Source organism: Octopus bimaculoides, chromosome 2, assembly GCF_046866305.1.
Source record: "Octopus bimaculoides isolate indiv1 chromosome 2, ASM4686630v1, whole genome shotgun sequence".
Taxonomy (NCBI): Eukaryota; Metazoa; Mollusca; class Cephalopoda; order Octopoda; family Octopodidae; genus Octopus; species Octopus bimaculoides.
In genome coordinates, this window is record NC_142929.1 from 178855247 (window position 1) to 178867746 (window position 12500).

Genomic DNA, 12500 nt, shown 5'->3' on the forward strand with positions numbered 1-12500 from the left:
AAGGTATTCCTAACACATTGGCAACTGATGCAGATAGACGTCGTATTGAAAGTAAATAACAAAATGAAACACTAAGTGGCTGGGATTATTCAGGAGCAACCAATTTAGCCAGACACTTAGTATCAAAGTCATTAAATTTCTGACCACGTAAGAGACACATTATGAGTTATTCCAGCTCTGCCTTGGCCTGTAATCTTTCGACAATAGACATCAAATGAAACAAAACTATGCAAGTCCCATATTATCTCCTGTGGCATACTAACCATATCAAGCGACTCTCTGCACAGGAAGAAAAATGCTTCAAACCAAAGACCATATGGATATGCGAGGAGTAGTTCATTTTCACGGAATGTCCCAACGTTCACAAATTTGTCACTATAAGTACAAGCATACAAAAGAAGTCAAACTGGAATCCTCCTCGCGTCGCTACGCCATTTGGATATAGTAACAAAATTTGCCTAGAGCATCACCCAAGTGTCAGAAAAAGGAGTGTGTATGTTAGATAGTCGATTCTCGTATGTATTAGGCCAGACAAAAACAGGATAGACACAACTAGGTCCATAGTCGAATAACAAATAAGTGTCACAGAAAGATCTTAACTCATAATACTCGTACAATTAAATTAGCAGGCTGATTAGAACGTTTGATCGAATGCTTTGCAATGTTCATTCCCCTATCCTGCACACTGAATTCAAATAGCGCTATATTCAAATTTTCGATTCATTCCTTTGTAGTTGATAATATATATGCGGATAAATTCAAGGTTATTCTTCCATGGGGTACTTCCAGAATTTACTTATATGCAGAAACAAGCTTATCAACGAAGAGAGTATATGATGCATATATTTTCACGTTTAATTGCAAGCAAACACGCACTTCTCTCAAAATATGCGGTATGATTCCAATACAAAGACAGTTGAAGGCAATAGGGACAAAGTTTATTCTTCCGACAGTTAACCAGCACTATGTAGAATCTACACAAGATCAGAAAATTTACAAATCAGATTCAAAACATTCGAACCAGCACTCTAATTTGCACTCTAATTTCGAGGCAAAAATGTTATATATAAAGCAATGTATCTGAAAGTATAAGTATTGGTACATCCAACTTGACATGATGAAAGTAACAAGTAATTCTCTCTCATGGAAAACCCACCACTAGAAACAAAGAATGGCATATTAAATATGTTGCTGCATATTATTTAAAACAGCCGAATCTTTATGGCAGAAGTGTTATTGGTTATGTGTTTGCTCGGCTTGAACTGATTTGAACCTAAACAACATGAATACAATTCGTCAACGATAGGGGTTCGCTCGGTATCACCTTGAAGTTGTATGCCACGTACGAAGGAACTACATCTGAAAATTCATTCCCAGTTAGATTTTGTCAGTAGGAAAACTATATTGTCATAGCTATTTCTTCACTCTGTGACGCTTCATTACGGTTGGCCTGGATTTGAATAACAGTATTTACATAGGAAAATGGATCTAAACACGAATGACTTCCCTTTGGTGGAGTTAAAAGAACTGAATTAAGAGCACAAATCATCAAATTTACAATCTGTTTGTTATCTCCTCAAATAACACATCATTTTATAGTTCTAGTTTTCGTTCGTCTTTACGGGTAAATGTTATTTAAAAATACTTAAAATTTGGCAAAGCAAATACATTTCATGTGCACTCAAACTGTTTATAAGTTAAAAATATTTAGTGCATTAACAGCAAGTGGCTGAATTGCATAATGGTGTGTTTTGCATGTGTATAGATAAGAACAGCAGTAAATTTTGGTTTGTCGTCCCAAGAGCATATTTGCTGCGTCCTTAACGTTTTCATGAAAGCTCACAAATTGATACATCTGATAACCAGTTCATCCTTTCGATACACTATTGTAAATATATTATGTCAGTCAATGTGCTAATACTGTTGAAACAAACATGAATTTCACAATATTATTATTCGTCAGTGAAGTTATAGAATAAATCAATAACTACTGAATTTCTGCTGCACAAAATTCAGATGGTATAGTCAACTGTGTTATTCCTAATAAGATTTCTAGAGTATTTTTCAATCACGTAGAAGTGTAACAAATTTGTTTAAAAACAGACAATGAATTTATTGGTTCGTTCTCAAATCAACGTGTAACCTCGTTTATAATACCAAGGTAATACAGTTATGATACTTAAATCTGATATTGCTTGCCGAATTCGTGTTGATGTTAGCAATTTCACCTATTTGTTGGCGATTTTAATGTGTCACATGCAATATGTTTTGAATCTTTTCCTCAATGAATAGCTCTCTGCAAAATATTATCACGTGCCGATACGGTGTGATCCAATCATAAAACATTAGGAAAGTTTAGCTTAGTTGATACTAACAATGTTGGAACCGACTTTTGAGTATGTTGGAAATATCTTTCAACTCTAATAAAACTGAAAAGCCCGCAGCAGCTGTGGTAATTGCAGAATCGGAGGTTCATGTCAATAGAGTTTTATTCCACAGTCTTCAGATCTACAATATTGGATAGCCATTCTAATTACGATGAACCCTAGCTAATGACATTAATTCATTTATTATAAAGGAAATAATATAATCAGAGTTTCTGTATCTGCATTGAATATCATTGTTGTTGAAATTGAAACCACTACAATACTTCTTAAAAACGATTTTTGTTTTGCTTTGAAACGAATACTTACCTCAAGGTTAAGAACAGTAACTGAAGTGACTTCATGCACTAACGAAGAGATTCTACAAGTATTAAATGAGTCTGACATTCGAGTATCTCCTGGCAAAAAATTGTATTAGATGATCTCTGGCAGTATAAATGAATTTAAAGCATTCATTTAATTTAATTATGTTTGTGGCGTCCAAAAGTCTATGATACGACCATACTGGACAAACACTGACATTGATCAAAATATATTTCTCAAGTTGAATTTTAGCCTAATTTCTAAATTACTAATTGGTCAGCCGAATGTCATGCGTTAACGGGACACATAATCATTCTCTACCAACAACATGCCAATACTTAAAGACATTACACTTAACATGTTTAATGAATAAACCATAATAAATTTAACTCGGAAAAAAAATATATATAAATGTGTAACGATACTAGATATCCAGATAATTCTCAGCATAGCTTAAACATATTTTGACCTCAGCAAAGTACAAAACAGCAGTATCCGCCAAATTCGTGATGAATTAACTACGGAGAATATGTACCTAACGGTACAATTATTAAGGCAGTAAATAAAACCATGTCGACAACGGGTATTATATTTGGGTATTGTATTCTCGTTAGAAAATATATTTAGGGTAATTTAATGATGGAATATAAAAATATATCTATAGTTTGAAAGTCGTGTACACACTATCTGCATTTTCTCAAATGATGTAGGTATGGAATATGGGATATAAAAGTGCGGTACATTGAAATGCACAAATGATGTGTTTATATTGATCAAATGTTCGTGCCGCACTTTAACTCAATCTGTCCATCAAATCAATATTGTCTGAACAGGTGCACAGTGTACAACACGTCAGGTGGCAAGGAGATCGCAGAGCAACGTAAGATGAAGTGTTTTGCTCAAGAACACAACACAATAACCTGACGAAGAAATTGAAATCACGATTTGTCGATCGTGAATGTGACATCCAGCGACTACGCCACGTATATATATATATATATATATATATATATATATATATATATATATATATATATATACACCGATTGTTAATGAAAAGTCATTTTCCAGCGCGAATGATCATTTACCACGGAAGAGGAGTTAACTCACCACTACACACATTGTTTTGTCTCCTTGTTTCTTTCTGTGCTCCTTTCTGTAGAAGAGCGTAGGCTCGAAGCGGTAAAGACTTTTTCAATTCCCGAGCGTTATACTAATACATATGTTTGTTTTCCACACCACCTGTCTTCGTCTGTAGTTTTTTTACGTGTGAATTCTCCCTATATATATATATATATATATATATATATATATATATATATATATATATATATATATATATATATATATATATATATATATATATATATATATATATATATATACCCATTGTTAATGAAAAATCATTTTCCATCGTGAATGATAATTTACCATGCAAGAGGAGTTAACTCAGTATTACGTCACTTGCACCAGGCGTTAATTCGTTCATTTAGACGTTAAAAATACATTTCTGTTTTTGAAGGAAAGTATGAAGCTGATTTATTAAATTGTGCTGAACAAATTTTATATGTCACGTGCGTGTCTCGTGATTTATTACGATGCATCAAACCAATTTTATTGCAATCTAGTTGTTGGTAGTTTATATGCCTCCAACATTTTGAAATGTATTAGTGTGCATTAATATGAAAAATATTAGTGTGCATTAATGCTGGGCTGGTCTATAGCATTGTTGTGTAGTCATACCTGTGAAGGAAATATTTTCTTGTTAGACAAGATATGCTCGTATTAGGTCGTTAAGTATGAAATTTGTAGAAAAGAAAAGTTTGCTAGTGCATTATAATTACAAGGAATAGCTGGGGCTCGGTTAGAGTTTTCTTCAGGTTGAGTAGCCCATCCTGTTCAAAAGATCTCTGAACAAGGGTTGTTTAAGGATGTTGAACGAAATACCCATGTTTCGAAAGGTGAATTATCCAAAACCTCAAAGAATTCCTCTTAACACATGGCTTATGATGCTCCCCCGCTGCTTCTGCTCGACAAACGTTTAACGCTCATGTGTCGTCTTCGACGGGAGAGTTCATCATATATAATTTCCATAATTTCCTAGGTCTAGGGTGTCACAAAAACAGTTCTTTTCTAAAAATTTAATTTCTTGAGAAAAGACTTAAAATGAATATGATTTATCTTTGTATATATGCTTTAAAGGCAAAAGGAAGTCGATACAGATAAAAGTATTTTTGGACACTTCTTTTTATATAATCTGTTTTACAAGAAATGTTCCGGATATGTGGTTGCTGGATAATTTTTTTTTGTTGATTTCCCTGTCCGCTAGCTTTTTATGTTGTTTTATTCAATTTTGATAAGATTTGTAAACATAAGCAGGCTTTCTTCAGTATCTATCAATAGTCTAGAATGTTTCGATTTTAGTTGGCTTTCATGTCTACAGTCACGCGTGATATTTCACAATAGAGTACTGCTCGTCAGTACTTTTATTACATTTTCGTGATATACTTTAATTACATATATTGATTGTATAGTTCTTCTAACTGTTAGCATTATCCAAACTACTTTTCTATGTGCGGTTCGTTACTTATTTTGGTTGATTTAGGTGTCACGACCAATCCTGAACTGGAGCACTGTGTTGAAGCGTATAAAGACGAAATATTTGGGTACATGACAGAAGAGAAGAGAGAGGGAGAGAGAGATGGAAAGGGAAATAGATAAAGTGAGCCTGAGTATGATGAAATTAGATACACAGAAGTCAATATAAATATAATTATCGGGAAAATAGTATAAAATCAGAATAACGAACCGCTAGAGTTATTCTTCATAGACAGATCCTTATCTTGATAAGGTCATGCTCAAATATCGCATATAAAAATGAGGCGAGTGCAGGGAATCTATCATGGCAGGTTTTCATAAACAGGCCGATTCCAGCAGAGCTCATGTAACATCACCCACAAGAAAATGGAGAATCCAGGCAGCCCTTTACAGCTGTTTCTGGTGTTTGGTGATGAGGAAGTGAAGTAGTGTTCGTTTTGTGCGCATATAAAATGGCGTTGATGAATGTATATGCATTATACATTTGATCAGACATAATAAGTTTTTATCATATTAAGAGATACTGGAAAGCTTTTGCATGATGAAAGAACGCCTGATATATCGACAGAAATAGGCTCGGGTACGATGGGCGAAATTCGACTTTTTCAGTTCGGAAGGATTTGCAACCCAATATTTACATGCTGTTATATACAACTTATATATATTTCGTGATGTAATTCTCCAAAAGAATTGTTCATTTGTCTATGTAGGGGGTGCGTTCCATAAGTATACGACCTTCAGGCCTGAAACAAAAAATTGCACATTTCACAAATTATATTTAATTGCGTTCAGAATATTCCCTTGAGAATTCACACGATTCTCTCAATGGTTCTGTCACTGCTGGCAGCACCCCCGGAACGCCTTTTCTGGAATGCTACGGAGCTCCACCGTCACTTTTGTCATAATTTCCTCTCGCGATTCAAATCGCTTCCCTTTCAGCCTGTTCTTCATTTTGGACAAGAGCCAGAGGTCACACAGTGCCAAGTCGGGAGAGTACGGTGCCTGTTAAACAAGTGGTATACTGTTCTTGACCAGGAAGCTTGGATTAAGAGATACGTTCAAAAAGTATCTAACTTTTATACCTACCGACTCCCTCTGCATGCACAAAACCTATGTTAAAATTGAATATGCTCATTCCCACTTCGTAAGTAATTTCTACGTCAGGCTTCCATGACTAGTCGTCGAACTTTCTCAATCGACTCCTCATTTCAGCTTATTGATGTCCTGCCTGAGCATGCCTCGCTCTCCACTGAGATGCGGCCTTGTTTGAAGCGCTTGTATCATTCCTTAATCTGAGTTTTGTCCATGGCATCATCACAAAACACTTACTGAATAGTCTGGATGGTTTGAGCGTGAGTATTACCAAGTTTTATGCAAAACTTGATGCGGCCTACAGTAGAGAAATTTGTCACTCGTGCTTTGGAAGAGTGTGCATCACCTCCAATCCAAAGGACTTTGTCCACATGGCATTAAATTTGTCGGGAAAAAATGATGTCGCATGCGGACGTATTTGTATGGTCTTCTGTATAGACACTACAAGCACCTACAACTGTACACTGCCACAAACACAAATACACACAGAGATGGAAACACATGTAAATAAACGTTACACAATCTACCTAACATTATAGTTATTTTTTCTTCTTAATTGTCATTCACGCCACTGGCACAGAAGAGATATATCTGTTAGTATATAAAGATATGTATACGTATATATAATTCATACCACCAGTATAACTTTCATATGCTACAGCTAGTTAAACAAAGACGAACAGGCCAACTATAAATTCATATTATAGCTCTGAACAAGCAAAATCAATAAGAACTAGCACATAGCAGGTGTGTGAGTGTGTGCGTGGTGCGTGTGTCACTACGCTAGTATATGTACATGTATGTGTATATATATATATATATGTGTGTGTGTGTGTGTGTGTGTGTTTGTGTACACACACGCACACATATTTATATGTAAGTATACATATATGAACAGACGGACAGAGAGAGAGAGAGACAGACAGACAGACAGGCAGGCAGGCAGGCAGGCAGACAGACAGACAGGCAAGCACGTAGACAGACAGACAGACAGGCAGACAGGCAGACAGACAGACAGGCAGACAGATAGATAGATAGATAGACAGATAGATAGATAGATAGATAGATAGATAGATAGATAGATAGATCGTTTTTATTCAGGATAGGTTGCTAAGAATCTACAGCCTATTTTCAGATTGAGGCAGCAGACGGGAAATTACGACAATAGTCATTTTTACATATTACAGTATATTATAACCGTTCGTTCAAAACAGTTAACTATTCTCATCCGTGTGTGCTCTCTCAAATCGAGACCGTCTAGCCGAAAATATCATGTCTACAGTACTCCTACTATCCCTAAACCCACATTGGGATTCTGGTAGAACCTCATCAGCAATGTTCAGAATCAATCTATCCAGCATTACTCTACAGAGGATCTTTCCAGCGGCAGCTAATAGAAAGATGCTGTGATAATTATCACAGACATCCTTTCCACATTTAGATTTATATAGTATCTCCATAGTTGCATCACGCCAATCCGGAGGAACCTCTTCACTTTGCCAAACCCTCTGAATCACATCCGTCAACATTTATATATCTCTTAACCAAGTCCATCCATACCATGGGCCTTTCCATTGTTCAATTTCCTGATTGCTGCTTTTATTTCAGCCAGCTTTAGAACTTCTTTTTTATTGGTCTCTCGGGTATATTATCAAGAAAAGTGAGATGTACTTCAGTGGGTCTATTGAGCAACTCATCAAAATATTCTTTCCATCTCCCAACAATATCTTTAGGATTTGTTAATAATGCTGTGCCATCCTTGCTCCGAAACGGCGCAACCTTAGATGATATTGGTCCATAAACTTTTTTCAAGAGAGGGTAAAAAAGTTTAGAATTGTTAGCATTTGAAGCTTCTTGGATTTCATCGCATCTATCACTCCACCAATTTTCCTGCATCGTTTGTAGCTTCCTCTGCACTGTTGCTTTTACTGCCTTGGAATATGTAGCCACTGTCCTGTTCGTTGATATGTCAACATTTTGCAACATGTTAAATGCCTTTCGCATCTCCTCTATGATAAGATTAACTTCATCATTATCGTCAAACCAATCTTGGTGTTTTTTTTACAACAAAGCCAAGAATGTTAATACAAATCTCGCACACACTTTCTTTGAATGACTTCCAGCTTCCATCACAGGACAAATTATTTATCTCACTCTCAAACTCATTGCATACTGACGGAATCTTAAGTTTATTGACATTAAACCGTTTAGGTAATTTGTCAATATTAGCTCTAACCTTAGGCTTGACAACAAAATTCACCTTGGCACGCAAAATCCTATGATCAGTCCAGCACTCTGCGCCGCGCATCACTCGTACAACAGTAAAGTCCCTAGTATCTCGTTTCCTGGTGAGGATGTAATCTATAAGATGCCATTTCTTAGAACTAGAGTGAATCCATGTCGTTTTATACTTATTCTTTTGTCGAAACATTGTATTCATAACATACAAATCAATCTCTACGCACATTTGTAAAAGTAGCGAACTATTATTTTTGAAACTCCCAACCCCATGCTTTCCCAGGACACCCCAAGTCTCCCAATCTGCACCAACACGAGCATTAAAATCACCCAAAATGACAACTTTGTCATCATGGAGGATATTTCGTATAATCTCAGTAAGTCATAGATAGAAGGCAAGATTATCATCCTCTGATGAATTCATAATTGGAGCATATGCACTTATAAGCGTTGCATAACGACCTTTTCTTAATGGCATTCTTAAAGACATTAAACGATCCGAATGACCACATGGTAGTTCTTCAAGTTTGAAGCCAGAGTGGTTTTGAAAGCAAATCCCACTCCTGATTCTCTCTTATAGGTCTCCTGTCTACCACTCCATAATAAATTATACCCAGCAGATTTCTCTACGAAGTTCCCTTTTGCATGAATTCTTGTTTCGGCGAACGCTGCAACATCCATATCATATTGCTGTAACTCTTGTGCAACAAGTGCGGATCTTCTCTACGGACGAGGTTTCAGACAATCATTGTCTAATAACTTTCGAACATTCCAACATCCTATATTCATAGGCTTGCATATTAGCTTCAATTTACTCACAGTTGCAGGATGACGACCGGATCCAAGCTGTGATGCTCTGGGACACCTGCCGGGCCAGACCACAGAGCAAAATGTTCCAGAGCCCTTTTTGCCATTTACTTCATTATCAATATGAACTTTCATTGTTTAGATGTGCTTTTTAAGCTTCGGCCAGCCACGTACATACAAGATGTCCATTTCTTTTTCCTCTCCAGCAATGCATGTGCTTGACACTTTTCAAAGTGATGAAAAGTTTTGCAGAGCAACCATTCCCACTATTTAAACTACAAAGCATGGCCCCAAAAGAAGAGCAAGCCGATATCATTGGGTGCATTTGCAGTCGCAGGTTTTATAACAGAGTGTCCTTCTCCCAGTGTTTGCCCAACCAAAGGCTAACTACAAGATAGCAGTGAAGTATTTAAATTCAGAGTTACCTTCTCTTAGATAGACTGTCTTCACTATGGCTTGGGTAAACAGAGGAGCTCTATCCACCCCTCATCGATTTATTTAAGAAAATTAAAACAAGAGAAATAAATACAAATTTAAAATTGAGATAAAAACTGAGTAAAATTAAAAATAAGATTGACATACAATATATACGATTTAAAAACACGATGCACAATATGTACACAAACACATGCTAAAATACAGTGTCTACAACACACACACACACACACACACACACACACACACAAACACACAAACACACACACACACAAACACATACACACACAACACACACACACACACACACACACACACATATATATATATATATATATATATATATGTATATATATATATATATATATACAGAAAGCAGGTGTCCCAGGGTTCTCAGGATGCCTTGAGCATGTCTCAATGATTTGGGCTAAGATTAAAGACAAGAAAGCATTGCATAAGGAGCTGCATGTTGTATGGTTGGACCTAGCGAATGCATATGGTTCTGTGCCTCATAACATGATACAGGTAGCCCTGGACTTCTTCTATGTGCCTGCAATGGGTTGTGTCATATCCCCAATGTGTTGTTTGTTGGTCATGGAGATCATACTGAGGAGCTTAAAGCCTGAGCAGAGGTTCAACCAAGCAGAAGTAAAACTGAGGGCATCTATGGATCATCTCACCATTGTGCAGAATATCAACGTGGCCGGAGACGTGTTGAATAGATAGTGTGAACTGATCAGCTGGAGTTGGATGGCCCTTAAGCCGAAGAAGGGCAGAGCTCTTTCACTGATAGGTGGATCGCTCGTATATTTGGTTTTCAGTATCGGTAGAGAACAAATACCGACTGTTCGTGAGCAAAGTGTCAAAAGTGTGTCAAGATGGTACAGTTTTACCCTCACAGATAGACGTCATGTGGCTGAACTGCAGAAGCAGGCAGATTCGGGGCTAAAAGCATTGATCAAGCAAGTTTGCCAGGTGTGGGCATGCATTTTGTGTTGCTCCCGAGACTGCTGTGGCCCATAACTATGTATGAAGTTTCTCTAACTCGGATTGAGATGATTGAACGGAAGATCAATAAGATGGTAAGGACGTGGCTTGGCCTCTCGAAGTACCTTTCATCTGTCGCCCTTTATGGCAACCAGGGTATGCTGCAGTTGCCCCTGACGCCACTAGTGCAGGAGTATAAGGTGCGTCTGCAATCGATGCTGTCTGAGTCACGGGACACTGTGATCCACGACAATCCACCAGATCTGAAGACTAGTAGAAAGTGGAAGATCACTGAGGCGATACAGCAGCTTGATGAGATGGCTCATCACGTGGAGTGATGATAGACGGCAGGGCTGGTGTGGGTCTTGTCAAGAGAGCGGTTTTGGTCTTAGTCAACTAAACAAGGGCAGTGGAAGTTACGTGAACAAGTAAGGCAGCTGGAAGATGAGAGGCGTCTGGGTCACGTAGTGCAAAATTCACAACAGTGTCGGTGGCTGAATTGAGATGATGTCGAAAAGCTGGAGTTGAAGTGGTCTGATTGGTGGCGGTTGAGTGCAGGGCATTTGGAAGCTCTGATCCAGACTGCGTAAATGTGCATCCGTCTCCATCAAATCTCAAAAAATGGAGTATCCAAGAGAGTCCACAGTGCCACTTGTGCGGGAAGTGTGGCAGTTTCAAACATATGCTGTCAGCTTGCCCAAAAGCACTCCTCTCCTGCTCCCACTCCTGCTCCCACTCCTACTTCTCTTTACTTCTCTTCACTCCTACTTCTCTTCACCCCTACTCTTTCTCTCTTCTCTCTTACTATCTTTCTCCCTCCTCCCATACCCACCTTCCCCTTCTCGTATAACCACCTTTCCCTTCCCCCTTCATCGTCAACCCTCCTTCATAAGCCCATCCCACACCTACACACTCCTACCCCACCTTCCCATTCCTTCTCATCCCGCCCCATCACTCACACCACATCCCACCCCAGCCCTTACACCCCAGCCCTTACACCCCACCCCTACACCCTCTCCCACATGTCCCGCCTCTACCCCGACCCTCTACCTACCCACCTACCCCACCTACCCCACCTATTCCCAACCTCTGCCTACCCACATACCCCTACCTCTACCTCCACCCTCAGCCTAACCCACACTCCACCCATGCTTTCCTCACTCTCGCCTCCCCCACCTCTCAACACTTTCACATCACACCACGATTCACCATATCACACAACACATCACCTCACAACACACCACCACGCACACACCAGCACTGACCAATTCCCAGCCCCACATTTTCACACCTTCACACCTACATACATACATGTATACGTTAAGATTCCCAGTGTTCTCTCACACACACGCACCTTCGTTTTGGCATCACTACTTCTTTGTTATCTCCCCTTCTTCTTAACTCTCCTGTGTGACCCTTCTGTCCGGCATTCGCCAAAATAGATCGTTGACCACTACACATATAGATTTGTCTCTCCGAGTGAAACAAATGGAAAACAGGACAAGTAACCCGAAGAATGACCCTTCATCAGTTGTTGGCTGTCTATCTACTCGTTATTTCGAACATAATACTCAAAATGAGGTGTAGATAGACAGCCGATAATTGATGAAGTGTCGCTCCTTCTGTTATTTGTGCTGTTTTTTATTTATTTCTGTT

At 38.3% G+C, this 12500-nt stretch overlaps 1 long non-coding RNA gene across 1 annotated transcript in view; it reads left to right on the forward strand.

Moving 5' to 3' along the window:
- The window catches only part of LOC149137297 (uncharacterized), a 192177-nt gene that overhangs the window by 103898 nt on the left and 75779 nt on the right, over nt 1–12500 (forward strand). The window lies entirely within an intron of this gene.